Source organism: Eubalaena glacialis, chromosome 6 (assembly GCF_028564815.1).
Source record: "Eubalaena glacialis isolate mEubGla1 chromosome 6, mEubGla1.1.hap2.+ XY, whole genome shotgun sequence".
Classification (NCBI taxonomy): domain Eukaryota; kingdom Metazoa; phylum Chordata; class Mammalia; order Artiodactyla; family Balaenidae; genus Eubalaena; species Eubalaena glacialis.
The window spans coordinates 83,295,829-83,312,271 of record NC_083721.1 but is presented as its reverse complement, the minus strand read 5'-3'; the positions used below and the strand labels follow the sequence as shown (position 1 = coordinate 83,312,271).

General features: G+C 34.2%; 1 protein-coding gene across 1 annotated transcript in view; it reads left to right on the top strand.

Annotated features, from left to right (window-relative positions):
• The window catches only part of MAP3K13 (mitogen-activated protein kinase kinase kinase 13), a 164,769-nt gene that overhangs the window by 1,751 nt on the left and 146,575 nt on the right, over positions 1 to 16,443 (top strand). The window contains exon 2 of the mRNA XM_061194389.1: positions 170 to 296. The gene's annotated coding sequence lies outside the window, so the exon portion shown is untranslated. The remainder of the gene's footprint in view (positions 1 to 169; positions 297 to 16,443) is intronic.

The following is a 16,443-nucleotide window of genomic DNA, read 5'->3' as shown; positions in this document are numbered from 1 at the left end:
TGTCATAAAGTCTAATTTTACTACCTCAATGTGCTGTTCGATGTCATGTCCACTAATTTTGCACATCTAAATGCCTATATTCATAATAATTATTATAACTGGTATTCATAATAAATTGGTATCCAAGTGGTAACTTGGGTATGTGCATTGACATTCTTGAGGTTTTCAGTTTTGCAGAACTCCGATATCTGTGGACGCTAACATGGACTTCATTTAAAGAAACCCACGGACCATTAATGGACAAAAACATGAATCAGATTGTATTTTGGCTTTCAAATCCTAGCACTTGGGGAAAGGTAAGTTTTTAACTGTTTTATGTTAGGTGAGAAATAGCCCTGGATTGGTCTAGAAAATTGTGGGATTGTGATTGAAAAGTATAGGCTGAATCTCTTTAAATTATGTTTTAATCTGGACCTTCCAAAGAGGTTTGAGCTTTGTTCAGTATATATGAGGCGATTGTTACTATTTCTCTGTAAAATTGATCAGAAATTAAAGAGATTGACAAGATATGTTATTCCTGGAAGATTATTGCTCTGTTTTCTTTGGGGGGGGTGGGGAGATCTCCTTTCAACATTTTAGAGCCTGGTGGAGTATATCAACCCTGTAGGTATGGGACCTCAAGCAGTCATTAGGTCATCTCACATCCAGGTTTGGCTCTGTAATAGTATGTGTCCCAAATCTAGCCAATTTTATTTTATGCCTTAGGTTAAAGCAAGAAAAGAGGCCCCTAAATGTCTTTTTTTTTTTTTTTAAATCCTACCTTATTTATGCTATTTTCTTTTTTTATTTTTTCTTCTTTGTTCTTTTAAAAAATATCTTAGATGATTCATTCTCCAGGCCTTTTATCTTTCTGTCGCAGGGCAAAAGTTCTCTCTTTCTTCTATTTTATCTTTCCTAGTTGAGGAGTTTTTAATTTTCAAAACTTTTAACTTCTAACTTTGCAATAATATTAGGCACCTTTTAATCACTAATTATTAAACTTACAGTTTTTCCTGGTCTCCTCTGTAGATAAACTGGCTTCTTGTTTAGAATTTGTTCACTTCTAAAAATAGACTGTGCTTCTAGGAATTCATCTTTCAGATATATTTGCACTTGCACACAAAAATTTGTATTTAAAGATATTCATCACCATATTATTTGAAATTTAAAAAAACCAACAACAACTAGAAATAACCTAAACGTCCCTCAACAGACATCTGGTTAAATAAATGCCTTCATATAATGTAGTATTTGCTGCTGTTAGAATGAAGTAGATCCGTAGGTGGAGATATGGACAAATCTCTAAGACACATTGTTAACTGAGAAAAACAATGCAGAATGGTATGTATAGTATGTTTTCATTTGTGTTTTTAAAAGCATATATTTCTGTATATACTTGTAAAATTTCTTCAAATCCATATAAGGAACTACTGACATAGGTACCCCCAGGGAATGAAACTAGAAGTCTAGAGTAGGAAGAAGACTCATATTTTTTCTGTATTCTCCTTCTGATGGATTGATTTTTTACTCTGGACATTTTTATTTTTATTATACTAACAAACAGCAAGGCTTTAGGCTAATTATGGGAGCCCACTATTATTCCTTATGACTTTTGTCCTTATGATTATTTGCACTGTTCAGAAGGAGTGGGGTTGCACAAGTGAGTTAAGTTTATTTCAGAGCTGCATGAAAGGTTTGGTGATATTTTAATAGGTTTTTAACCTTGACATTAGATTATTATTCATAGTAAGAATTTGTGAATAAATTAGGTGCTTAGTGTTGCCGAATTCAGTGCTCATACACAATTCATACTATGTGGCTGACCTTCCCAGGTGATATGGAGGTTGTTACCTTTGTTTGCAAGCTATGTTTGTGTTGCATTGGCATGGTTCTTCTGAGCCTCTCCTTATTACTGAATGGGATGGACTTTATTTGATTTGAATTACTCTTTAGCGATTCTACTCTTTAAACAAATCTTATCGTTATTATTTCACTTTGTTCTTGATGTCTGGAACTGGCCTAAGACATTTCAAAGAATGGCTTGTTCTCTCTGTTATAAAATCAGGAAGCCAAAAAGATCATTTAGGTATATTTGGATAATCTCATTCTATATTGAGAATATTACTTTGAATTGGCTGATTATCTGCCTTGGAACTCAGCAAAAATTTCTGGTGACTTTTTACTTCTCTAGCCGTCTTTGTCTCGCCACACTTTCATTGGGGGAAATTGGAATAACAGTAGTGGGTCAGTAAAATGAGTTATACAAGAAATTTAGAGATATAATAATCTTCATTTTGTTAGTGGAGGGATTTTATTTGAAACTTGCTTGAGAATAGGCTATGTAAGATACATACCTATATGATACTACTATCATATAAAATACATGATTGTGTATCTTGTTAAAAGCAAAATGAAGGCCACTAATCTAGGGGCTGAGTCATGATTAATGGAATAGAACAGGTTATGGTATGCCAGGTTTTATACCACACTTTGGCAGACTGTTTTGCATATAATCATTTCTATTAAATGATGCTTTGCTTCTTGAGATCTGTGGGACTAATCACTACTGGCCACCAGGGGGAAACCACTGGGCAGGATGCCTAGAGTGGGACTTCTTACTCTTGCTAAGAGAATGGATAGCAACAAATTGAATCCAAGGGTAGACTGTTTTCCTGAGTCAAGATGAATATGGTAAAGGTGACTTATAGATGAATGTAAGTTATATGTAGAGAACATAGAATTGGGAAGATACCTGTGTGTTTGTGTATGTACATAGATGTATAATACATTATATATTAAAACGTGTATATATATTATACATTTATACATATATATATTTATACATATATATATATTTTTTTCACATACATTTTATGTGAAAGCCACAAATTCCGCAGAGGAAGATATCCAGCTAATGCAAGAGAAAAAAAAAAATCAGAAGTTTAAGGCCTCAGAGCTAGGCCTGTTATGGGGTAATTCATAATTGTTAGAACAGCTTGAAAAATTTTGGAAGTTTTAAGATCATTCACAGGGTCCAAGTGATGTGAAGGTAGACAAAAGCCTGAGAATGAGAAAGTTAAAATCTAGTAACATGCAAGATATGGTTAAGGGTATTTTTTAAGATTCTGTTTTGTGGCATTATTTTGGGTGGGGGGAAAAAGAAGGAAGAACTGAAAAGGTTATTGCTGTTCAGTTGGAATTGAGCTAGGTCTGTAAGCTTTTCTTAGCATTCCAATTGTGTATGACCAAGATAGATTAACTAGACCCATTACCTACAAAACAATCAGTTTTTGTATATTAATTATTAGAGAAACCTTGAAGAACAAGAGAATTGTTTTTAATCAATTTTGTGATTATATAAAAGGACAACTGTGATGATCTAGGTTGAGGGCACTGGGACTACTTTGTTCAGAAAACAGAAGACTTTGGAAGAGTTGGAGAAACTCCATAGGAAGTACACTTGTTCTCTGTTATTTGAGGCCAAAATTAGTTCTAAATGAGAGAAGGTATAGATAGAACTAGTCAACAGTGGAGCAGATTGTGTCAAGAGGCAGTGAACTCCAAGTCATTAGGGTCACTTAAGCAGAGTTTGAACATTGGGAATGTTGTAGAGGGTATTTCTCATTGTATGGGAGATTGTTCCAGATTATTATTAAGGTATCTTTTAAATCTGAAATAAAATTTATAGTGCAATAAAGTGGTTTATTATAGTATGTGTATACATTGTTATCCCTGTATTTAAATACTGAGAGCTAACTTATCTACCCGTCATTCACCCACCAGCTTCAGGTTACTCATAACCAGGAAATAAAACTACCTGAGCTCCCAAATTATAAGACACAAAATCTATATGCCTTTCTCAGGTCCTTACTCGGTTTATTTACATTTAGACACAGTTCTAACATGCTTAATTAACTGGTATCTAACTCCACAGTGTACTAGAAGCAACAAATTCTGAGTGGGCTAAGTGCTCCTATTAGAGGCAGGCACATTGACAAGTATGGACAAGAAGGAAGTTAGAAAGCCGACCAACTAATTTTAAAATTGTAGCACCTGGAGCTCTTTTGATTAGATGAGAACACCTCTGTGGTCATGGATATTCAAAATGATAACCCTGACTGAACTTAAATAATTTATGTTCAGTATTTTCTATTTAAGAATACCTAAATTTTAGAAAGATTTCGTCCGTGTGTTTAATAACAAAAGACAGATTATTTTGGCATTTGGAGAGGGTACATGCATTGTACAGTGGAAAGAGCAAGGACTCTAGAACAGTGAACACAGATTTGAACCTGGGCTCCAATATCTACTAGCTGTTCTATTAATTAAGTTTATTATTCATCCTAAGCCTCAATCTCTTTATCTATAAAATAGGAATTTACTGAAGAGTAAATGTATGTAAAAGATTTGCCTATATTAGGTGTTAATTAAATAATAGCTATTATTATTTCATTATTACCATAAAGCCTACTCTACCTTGAATTTTTTTCTCTTCAAATAGAGCAAAAGCAAACTTATCTAATAAGTTTATTGTAAGTTTATTAATGCAAATAATGGTGATGACATGCTTAAAAAACCTTTTTTAAAAATTGTATAAGTAATCCATGTCCACTTTACAAAGAATAGGATATAGAAAAAATAAATGTGTATATCCCCCCAAAAGGAGTAAAGTCATATATAATCCTCTACCACTATTAATATTTAAGTGGCATGCTTTATTTTTAAACTGCTTTGATATTCCTATAGGATGTCACTTCTAAGTAGTGACATCTGAAACTGATTCTACATTACTACTGGTGAGAAACTTAAATTAGTCGCTACACTTTCTAATCAGAATATGCAGTGAAAGATTGTGACATGGCACAATGCTGATTTAAAGAAAGCCCTAGTTCTGGAAAATTTTGTGTAATGAAACCAGTTTTGTAGAATAGTGGGTGTAGTTTGGTGCTGTGGAGCTGGAGGGCCTGAGTTTGAATCCTGACTCCACTCTTTACTAGCTAGGTAAACTACCTGAAATTGTTTAACTTCTCTGTACCTTGGTTTCTTCATGTGTAAATTGGGGATAATAGTAATATCTGATTCATGGGATTGTTTTGAGGATGAATGAATTAATCTACCTAAAGTGCTTAGAGTAGTGCCTGGCACAAAGTATAGACTCAGTAAATATAAATTGCTATTATTATTATTAATTTTTAAAAGCTTAATTTTTTCTTGAAAAAAAGCAGGTTTATGGGAGCAGATAAAGTAAAAGAAACAAGTTAGAATGAGCACAAATAGTCAGTGAGATTTACTGTATATTTTTCATTTGACCTTGCAAAGTGGTCTGAATTTTTCCATTCTAAGGCTTTGTTAATTTTTCTCCCTGTTTAAATATTTTCAAACCATGATATTCCTAATTTAGCTTCTTTCTCTACCCCACAAAATCAACTTCATTTTATGCTGTCTCATCCAACAAATAATTTGGCCATGCTTTCAAAAATCAGAAGCCCTTTAAGACAATCAAATATCATGAATAGCAGTGAAAGAGATTCAGGAAAGTATCATTAGATCAGTTGATCTGACTACAGCCCATGGTGGTTCTGTAAGAACTTTAAATTCAGTTGCAATTTGAAGTGAAGAATATTAATCGAAGTGATAAACCAATGAACATATTTAGCCATTCTGTACACTATGTCTTTTTAAACTCTTTCTTTCCTTTTCTTCTTTATTTCTTTTTGTTTTCTTTTGTTCTTTCAGCATAGTATCTAGTGATCTGATTAATTACTGATCAAAGAGTTATAGCTTTTCAAAACCCTTAAAAACTTTTATTAGACTTGCTAGTAGAATTTTTGTGTGTTTTGTTTTAAAGCATCCAGTACAAGTTTTTGAAGACCCTGGGGCCTACCATGATTACGCATTCAAGATTTGAGTTTGAATAACTTCATCAAGACTTAGATCCTCTTCAAAAGCCTCAAGTCTCATCTGTATTAAGCTCTCCTTTGAACCCTCTCACAAAAATAAAAGCTTAAAGGGACTAAAATCCATTAATACGTTCCATTTTATATCCTTTTCTCTGATTTCAATTTCCTTGGCCTTTAGGGTCTTTCATATTGCTTATGTTCCTTTAGACTACAGCCAAGGAATCAGTGCTTTCCAAAAGAATGTATGTCCTGTGGCCATCAGTTTTCATTGGTAGAGAAGCGTAAACTTGGCATGATAAGTTTAGAATCAGGTCTTTTGTTGTATCTTATAAAAACTTGAGTCAACACTAAGAAAATGAGGATGAAGTGGTAAAAATATTTAAGGTCAGATTATGCTCTCAGAGGCTACATAGTTTAGGGAAAAGAACCCTCAACCTAAAAGTTAATGGTTCTTATCCTCTCAGCTCTTGGGCCTAGGAAGGTAGGTGATTTAAATAGAATGAAAGCATGTACCTGTCCAGGCTGGATACATGGTAACAAGGCTATGTTAATTTTTGTTTTCTTTGAGTACATAGAATACTCCAGTGGGCTAATTCTAAGAGGGAGGAAGACTATAAATTTCCCTAAAATTATAAGTTAGCATTGATAATGCTATAGAGCAAGTTATGTGTTATAACATACACCTGGTTTGCAAAATTTGTTTACTAAGTTGCGACCAGCATTTTTTTTTAATGAAAGTACATAGAACAGAAAATTTTACAATTCATCCCAAATGGTAAGAGTAAATATTGTTTTAGTCATATATATATATACACACATAGGTATACATATATATAAATGTATGTGCCTGAATTTGTGTACTTGGTCATTAAATAAAACGTATTTTTCCCTTTGAGTTGCAGTCACTGATCTAGGATTATCATTTCAGTATTAATCCCTTTCCATGCATTTGGATTCTAAGGAGACTCAGTGTTTCTCTTCACTTCATACTGCTACTTGTGACAAAGGAATGAACGGTTAATATCAGTTTGACTTTGGTCTAATTAATGAACTATTCTTTAGTTCATAGCACAGAGAAAACCTATAGGCCCTAAGGGTATTTTATTTAATATTCTAATACCATCTACTCTCACACCCAGACCATTATAGCATTTAAGGTTGGTTTAACCTCATACTAGTAGAAAGATGGTATTAAATGTTTTCCCTTTAAATTTTTTTTTTTTTTTACTTTTATCTTTCTGGACTAATAAAAACAAAAAACTCCTGCTTAGTTTAGCATTGTTTGAGGACTTAGTGGAGATAGGTTCCAGAGAATATAGTTAGCATGACTGGGAGTTTGATGGTCGCTAGAAGAGAAAATGCCAATTTATCTTTCTCTGAGTACCTAAATTATCTTTAATGATTTAAGATTAAATAAGCCACTGGCATTAACTTATTCAACTGTTTCCCTAAAAACAGATATCCACTGTTTTGGTGACAGCGTTAGTTAGGAATAGGTAACTTTTACAGTATCCATGAACAATAGGTAATGGCTTCTTCTTCCAAGGGTTGCACATTACAATTCATTGGGGAAAAACTAATTCTTTAGTGCTTAACTAAGTTGTAACCAGCATTTTTTTTTAAGTGAAAGTACATAGAACAGAAAATTTCACAATGCATCCCACGTGGTAAACGTAAATATTGTTTTAGTTCTCTGTCATCTCCTAACAGTCAGTCCCAGCCACCTTGCTCTTCTAGCTGATCCTCAGAAAGAAAGCTTTCTTCTGCTTCAGAAACTTTGCTTCTCCTCCTGGAATGCTCTTGTGTTAGATATCTATGTGGCAGATATCTATGTGGTTTAATCCCTCATCTTCAGATCCTTCAGGTCATGATATGTCACCTTCTCAGTAAGGCTCTCTCTGACATCTTATTTAAAACTGTAACCTCACCACCCCACCCCCCATGGCATCCCTATTCCCCTTCTCTGCTTTAATTTTCTCCATGGTACTTATCTCTGACTGACATCCTATTCACCAGTGTTTTTCCCAGCACCTAGCACAGTGCCTGACACATGTAAGTGCTTAGAACATATTTATTAGGTGAATGAATGTAACTTGTATTCACAGAGGTGCACATTTGGGACAATGAGTCCTATAAACCAAATTATGGGAACCTAATATTTTTAAGTGACTTTAAAAGATGAGTTAATTAAATTTATTTATAGCTTGCTTTGTTCTAAATATTTGAAGTAGCTTCTAAAAATGCGTATAGTGCAAAGGGATGAAGACATATAAAGAGAAGAAAACAAAGTGAATGTAATAGTAACATTAAACTGGGTAAAGTTAATGTATAGAAGGGCCTCCATAGTGACTAAAGGCAGATTGTAAGTTTGACTAGTTAAAGAGTTAGCTTGCTCAGAAATGATAATTGGACTCGAATCATGAACTTTGTCCTGTGGCACAGGTCACAGACATTTGAGTCTTATGTAGGGACCCAGAAAACCTATTTGGTTTAACTATAAGAACTTGTGAGATTACTCTTATAGAAAAAACTTGCTTTCTGTATTAGGAAATTTCCTACTGGTATAAAATGTACACAGTCTATCCATAATTAAGCTTCTGCTGTGTCTGAGAGATGACAGTCATAGCTGTCAGCCTCTGCTTCTGTTGTGTTTAGGACATTTCCAAGGTTGATTCAAAGTTAGTAGTCGGATATTTTTGGAAGTTTGCTGTCAAAGATACCAATGAGGACATCAATTACTCTAATTTCTCCCACTCATGAGGTAGTATGAGATTCCAGTGGTTGTGGCTTCCTTTTAAGATAGATAATTGGAGGCTTAGAGTTAGGTTTTTCTTTTTGTGATATACGCATATATCAAATTATTGTGATCAAATTATTGTGTTGTATACCTTAAACTAATGTAAGGTTATATGTCAATTATATCTCCATAAAACTAGGGAAAAAAAAGAAGTTTTTATACAGTCAACCACTGAATTGGGGTGGAGGATTGGGAGTTACGTAGGTGAATTAGACTTCAAGAAATCTTTCACCAATATATTGGGTTGGCCAAAAAGTTCGTTCGGGTTTTCCCGTAAGATGAGCTTTTTGGCCAACCCAATAGTAACCAAAATTAGAGCTACCTTGTGTACGTGTGAAGTTAAATGGGACATTATGCAGTAAGAAATGTCTTTTTTTTTTTTTAAGTTTTTTTTTTTGGATGTGGACCATTTTTTAAAAGTCTTTATTGCACTTGTTACAATATTGCTTCTGTTTCATGTTTTTGTTTTTTGGCTGCGAGGCATGTGGGATCTTAGCTCCCAGACCAAGGATCTAACTGGCACCCCCTGCATTGGAAGGCGAAGTCTTAACCACCTTGACCGCCAGGGAAGTCCCAAGACATGTGTTCATGAGAAGTATACTTCCTGAATTCTGTTTTGTCTTTTTTTGTCATTTAAAACAAATAAATGAAATGAGTGAAAACAAAACAAAACTGAGAATTGTGGAGATAGTGCAGGCCAGAGATAAAGTGGGGGATGTGAGTGAGGGTGGACTGCAGACCTTCCGGTAAACCGCCGTGCTTCATTAAACAAAGCGGGCATTTTGAGGCAAAAGAAGAGAATATTTAGCTAAGTGGTGTTCCACTGGCAAAATGTGATTTTATTTGACTTTTTCTTGCTTGTACCTTTCTCCTTTCTATCTTTGACGTGGAGATAAACAGTACTTTTGGAAGTCAAATCTTCTGCCCTGCCCCATTTTTCAGGTTGAAGGATGGGAACTAAATGAACATTAGACTTTTAGGGAAATGATGAAAACATGGATTTAAAAAAAATCATTTATGTTCCACATATTTCAAAGTCAGAATATGGGGAAACTAATAACACCACAGAACCATTAAGGTGGACAGTTCGCATAAAGGGAAAGTAATTTTACTGAAAGCTTTATGTATGACATGTTGCTGATGAATCGATCATATTGGGTTATGTTTAATCTATAAGTATACATTTTTCTAACAGTGTATAAGTATACATTATTCTAATTTAAAATGTACTGATTTTGCTTTACACATTTTATTTATTTGATGGAACTTTATTTTTAAAGAAATCAAGCAACTCTTCATTTTGGCATTTGATGAGTAACAGTAGAAAACCTGAGAACAGACAGAACTATCACTGTAAAAATAAAGCAAAGGTCATCATATCTTCTAGCATAAGTGGTATAGAAGCAGAGAGCTCTTGTTTTCATTAAAAGTGCTGAAGTGGCAGAAAGAATATATCCCCCAACAACTTTGCTGACACAAATTTTGCTACAGTGAGGACAAAAAAATTGTCCAGGCTTTTAACTCGATATTTCTCAAACTGTGTTACTCAGAATAGCTGATACAGCTAAAAGAGACTTCGTAAACCAAAAGGGTTCTATAATGATATAAGTTTGGAAAATGTCACATTTTTTTGGAAATTTATAATGCAAATAAGCATTTTCCAAACCTATGTGTGGCCAGAACTCTTTTTGGCTCATAAAATCTTAATAACCCTTGGAATAGGGTTTCAGGAAATGCTGTTCTAGATTGAAAAATAAATTTAAAATATATCTTCATACATATACAGATGTATGCTAATATATTCTATTGTAATATTTTATGTACTGTTTAGTAAATAAATCGTGATTGTCAATGAGATTTTTATCCAATATCATTAATGAATATAGAGGTTAGAATATTAAGATTATTCATAAATTTGTACATATGTACTAACTTGGATGCGTGGTCATTAAATAATTGTACAGCCTTGACCTAGATAATGACTTATCTTTTCCTGGACACATTCTCTTTACTCGGCCTCCAGTATATCACACCCTTCAGGCTTTCCTGCTGCTTCTCTGACTATTCCTTCTAGTCTCCTTTGTTGGTTTCTTCTCATTTTCTTGACCTCTAAACACTGGAGTGCCCTAAAGCTCAATCCTAGGACCTTATCTCTTTTCTACCTAGACCCATTTCTCTTATCTACTCTCACAGTTTTAATACTGTAATTACTAAAAAAATTTTAATCTCCAGCTTGGACCTCTCCTCTGAACTCCAGACTTGTATATACATCTGCCAACTTAACATTTCCATTTGTATGTCTAACATTCATCTCAAACTTAACATGTTCAAAATTGAACACCTAATCTTCCTTCCCATCAAACTTCTTTTTAGTTTTTTTATCTCAGTAACAGACAATTCCATCATTCCTGTTTCTCAGCCTTGGAGTTATCCTTGACTCTGTTTCTCTCATACCTACCATCTGATCCTTTAGAAAGTCCTGTTGACTCTACCTTAAACATACAGGCAGAGTCCAGTCACCTCTACCACTACCTCCTAACTTATCTTTTTTCTTCTACCCTTGCCCCTTTCAATCTATTAACACAGCAGCCAAAGTGATCCTGTTAAACAGAAGTAACATCAAGTCACTCTGCTCAAAACTCCAGTAGCTTCCTATCTTACTAATAAAAACCCTTTACTTCTTTGACCTGATCTGCTACTATTTTCACCAGGTAACCTGCTTCAGCCTTCTCTCTGTTTTAGGGATTTTGCTGGTGCTGTTCCCTGTGCTTGGAATGATCTTCCAGAAACCATGTGGCACTTTCCCTCACCTCCTTCAGGATTTGGCTCAGAGGTCACTTCCTCAGTGAGATCTTCACTAGCTCCACTACCTAACTCCCGACTCTCCCTCCTGGCCACCACACACATACTTCTTAATCCCTTTTCTTGCTTTCTTTTTCTCCTCACTATATAACATTCCATGTATTTTCCTTATTTATCTTGTCTATTTCTTTCTTCCAGCTCTAGAATGTAAGCTGCATGAGAGCAGAGTGATTTGCTTTGTCTTTTTTGTTCTCTGCTGTAACCCTAGTGCCTAGGACAGGGCCTCGCTCATAGAACGTACTAAATAAATATTTGTTGAATGAATGAATTAATTAATCATGTATAGAATTGCTTAAGTGTCTTAATTAGTTGAATATAATATTGTTTATTTGTCTTAATGTGGCTGAATATAAAATAATTAAAGGTTTTATTTATACAGAAATCAAAGTAGTTTTGACATAATGGGAAAAATCCCATTTAAGCTGAGACTTTCTCAAAATGTCAGTATATATTTATACTGATTTGATTACTATTTATCAAACACTTGATATTTTCAGGTATGCTGTCAATGTACAATTAAGAAATAATGCTTTCAACAGGTTGAATTAAGTAAATTACTCTTGAATGGGTTAGGTAAATATAGTCAATATAGTGGTAGTATCTTTTTCTGAACTTGCCATAGTATGTAAACATAGATGTATTTAAAATGGCAGCTGGTTTAATTGGAGAAAATTAGAGCCCACATATAAATTAAAAAATCACTGAAGAAAGCAGGAGAAGAAAAGACTGACTTCCAAAGTTTTATGTGCTATAATACAACTGCCCTTGTAACCATCTGGTATTAGTACAGACAGATCAAAATATAAGTAGCAAGATTGAAAACCAAAATTAGATACATCAGTATTAAGAGGATTATTTTGAAAAACGAAAACCTAAACCATGAATCAGAAATTAGCATGGATCCAGTTCAAAGGAAAAAGCACTAGTATATGTATTGCACATTCATATATAGAATGAAGACAAAAATGGAAACAAATACAAGATAAAGATTTGTGAAATCAAGTTGTTTAGATATAGTTTAACAAGCATTGAATATTAAAGTGATAACATTTTCTTAGTACACATAATTTATGCCCAAAATTAAAAGTATTAATAAACAGAGCAAATAAACAAAGCAAAGTGCTTTCTGGACATGATTTTAGATAAAAAACCATTTGTAGTATATACAAAAATAAAAAATCTCTTAAATCTAAAAAAGTTCATATTAAACTATAGGAGGAGAGTTTTGCTTCTGTTTAAGATGTAGAAAGTTGCAAGAGAACATTTCTCCCACTCTAATGTTAGAAAAAGCCTGATAATCCACAGTCATAACTTTTCTTGAGCCCATGAGAGAGTTGAGTTCACAAGGCAATCAGGTGAAATGAAATTCCAAAGACAAGCCCTTCTGAGAAGAGATGGGACACAGGAACTGTTTTGCCTTTGGCAGAGCATGGGAGGAAGCAGCAACCACCATAAAAGGGGATAAGAAGAGAACAGCTAAAATTTTAATGAATTCTTGAAGTCTGAATATGGGGCTAGAATAACAGTTTAGAATAACTGGGAGCCCCAGACACAGGGGGGTCTGCACTCACTTCAAGCTCTTTTCTATGGGTCCCTTGTATTAATTTCCTTTGACTGCCAAAACAATAAGTGCCACTAACTAGAATGAGTTAAAGCACCAGCAATTCTATCACAGTTCTGGATGCTAGAAGTCCAAAATCGAGGAGTTGGAAGGGCCATGCTCCCTCTGAAGAATCTAGGGAAGAATCTGCTCCATCCTTCTCTCTCTCTTTTTTAAAAATCAGTATTGGATATTTTTATTATTTTTTAAATTTTATTTTATATTGGAGTATAGTTTATTTCCGTGCCTTTCTCTTAACTTCTGGTATTTGCTGACAATTCTTGGTGTTGCTTGCTTTGTGACAGCATAGCTCTAATCTCCGCCTCCATCTTCACATGGTTGTCTTCCTTATGTGTACCTGTGTCTCTGTTGCCCCCCACACAACATCTTAACTGTTTAAAGTGTACAGTAGTGTTACCTATATGCACACTGTGCAGCACATCTCCAGAACTTTTTCATCTTGCAGAACTGAAACCCTGTACCCATTGAACAACTCCTCTTTTCTTCTTCCCCCTAACCCCTGGCAACTCCATTCTACTTTATGTTTCTAAGAGTTTGACTACTCTAGATACCTTATATAAGTGGAATCATCCTGTATTTATTTTTTGGTGAACTGGCTTATTTCACTAGTACAATGTCCTCCAGGTTTATCCATGTTGTAGCATATGACAGGATTTCCTTCTTTTTAAAAGGCTGAATAATATTCCATTGTATGTATATACCACACTTTCTATACCCATTTGTCTATTGATGGACATTTAGCTTCCTTCCCCCTCTTGGCTAATGTGAATAATATTGCAGTGAACATGGAAGTGCAAATATCCCTTCAAGATCCTGTTTTCTATTCTTCTGGCTATATACCCAGAAGTGGGATTGCTGGATCATGTGGTAGTTCTATGTTTAATTTTATGAGACACTTCCATACTGTTTTCCAGAGTGGTGGTACTATTTTACATCATTCCCACTAATAGTGCACATGGGTTCCAGTTTCTCCACATACTCACTAACACCTGATATTTTCTCTTTGGGGGGTTTTGGGGTTTTGGCTTTTTGGGGGTTTTTTTGGCAAGGGGGATAGTGTCCATCCTAACCGATGTGAGGTAATATCTCGTTCTGATTTGCATTTCACTGATAGTAAATTTGAGTATCTTTTCATATGCTTATTGGCCATTTGTATATCTTCTTTGGAGAAATGTCTATTCAAACCCTTTGCCCATTTTTTAATTGGATTATTTTGTTGTAGGAATTCTTTATATATTCTGGATATTAACCCCTTATCAGATATGTGGTTTGCAAATATTTTCTCCCATTCTGTAGGTTGCCTTTTCACTCTTTGATTGTTTCCTTTGCTCCGCAGAAGTTTTTAAGTTTGATGTAGTCTCATTTTGTCTGTTAGCTTCTGTTGCCTGTGCTTTTGGTGTCATATCCAGAAAATCATTGCCAAATCAAATGTCATGACTTTTTCTTTTGTTTTCTTCTGTAAGTTTTATAGTTTTAGGTCTTATGTTTAGGTATTTAATCCATTTTGAGTTAATACTTATATATGGTATAAGGTTAAGGGTCCAGCTGCATTCTTTTGCATGTGGATAACCAGTTTTCCCTATACTGTTGGTTGAAGAGACTATCCTTTACCCACTGTTTAGCCTTGGCTCCCTTGTTGAAGATAATTTGATCATAGTGAGTGTTTATTTCTCAGTTCTCTATTTTGTTCCATTGGTCTCTATGTCTGTCGTTATGCCAATACCATACTATTTTGAATAATGTAGCTTTGTAATGTGTTTTGAAGTCAGGAAGTGTGAGGCCTTGAGCTTTGATTTTCTTTTCCAAGATTATTTTGATTATTCAGGGTCCTTTGAGATTCCATATGAATTTTAGGATTTTTTTTCTATTTCTGCAAAAAGAATGCCATTGGAATTTTGATAGGTATTGTATTAATTTGTAGATTGTTGTGGGCAGTATGGACATCTTAACAATATTAAATCTTCCACTCCCTGAACACAGGATGTCTTTCCACTTACTTGTGTCTTCTCTAATTTCTTTCAGCAATGTTTTGCAGTTTTCAGTGTATAAGTCTTTTGCCTCATTGATTAAGTTTGTTCCTAAGTATTTTATTCTTTTAAATGCTACTGTAAATCAGATTGTTTAATTTCCTTTTTAGATTGTTCATTGTTAGTGATTTTTATGTGTTGATTTTGTATCCTGCAACTTCACTGAGTTCATTTATTAGTTCTAGTAAGGGTTTTTTGTGGAATCTTTAGTGTTTTCTACATATAAGGTCATGTTTTCTGTGAACAGGGATAATTTTACTTCTTCCTTTCCAATTTAGATACATTTTATTTCTTTTTCTTACCTAACTGCTCTGATGAGGACTTCCAGCACTATGTTGAACAGAAATGGCAAGAGTGGGCATCCTTGCCTTGTTTCTGATCATAAAGGGAAAGCTTTCAGTTTTCACCACTGACTATGTGTTAGCTATGGCCTTTTTTTTTTTTAATTGAAGTATAGTTGTTTTACAATGTTGTGTTGGTTTCAGGTGTACAGCAAAGTGATTCAGATATATATATGTTCTTTTTCAGATTCTTTTCCCTAATAGGTTATTAAAAAATATTGAGTATAGTTCCCTGTGCTATACAGTAGGTCTTATTTTATATATAGTAGTATGTATATGTTAATCCCAAACTCCTAATTTATCCCCCACCACCACCACTTCCCCTTTGGTAACCATAAGTTTGTTTTCTATGTCTGTGGAGCTGTGGACTTTTTATATATGGCCGTTATTATGTTGAGATGATTTCCTTCTAATTTTTTGGACTTTTTTTTTTATCATGAAAAGGTTTTAATTTTGTCAAATGCTTTTTCTGCATCAATTGAGATGATCACGTGGATTTTGTTCTTAATTCTGTTAATGAGGTGTATTACATCAATTGATTTTTATATGTTGAACCATCTTTGCATTCCAGGAATAAATCCCACTTGGTCATGGTGTATAATCCTTTTAATGTGTTGTTGAATTTGGTTTACTGGTATTATGTTGAGGATTTTTACATCAGTATTCATCAGGGATATTGGTGTGTAGTTTTCTTGTAGTATTTTCATCTCATTTTATCAATAGTATCAAGGTAATGCTGGCCTCATAAAATGAGTTTGGAAGTGTTCTCTCCTCTTCAGTTTTTTGGAAGAGTTTGAGAAGGATTGGTGTTAATTCTTCTTTAAATGTTTGGTAAAATTCTCCAGGGAAGCCATCTGGTTCTGGGCTTTTCTCTGTCAGGGGGTTTATGATTCGTGATTCAATCTCCTTACTAGTT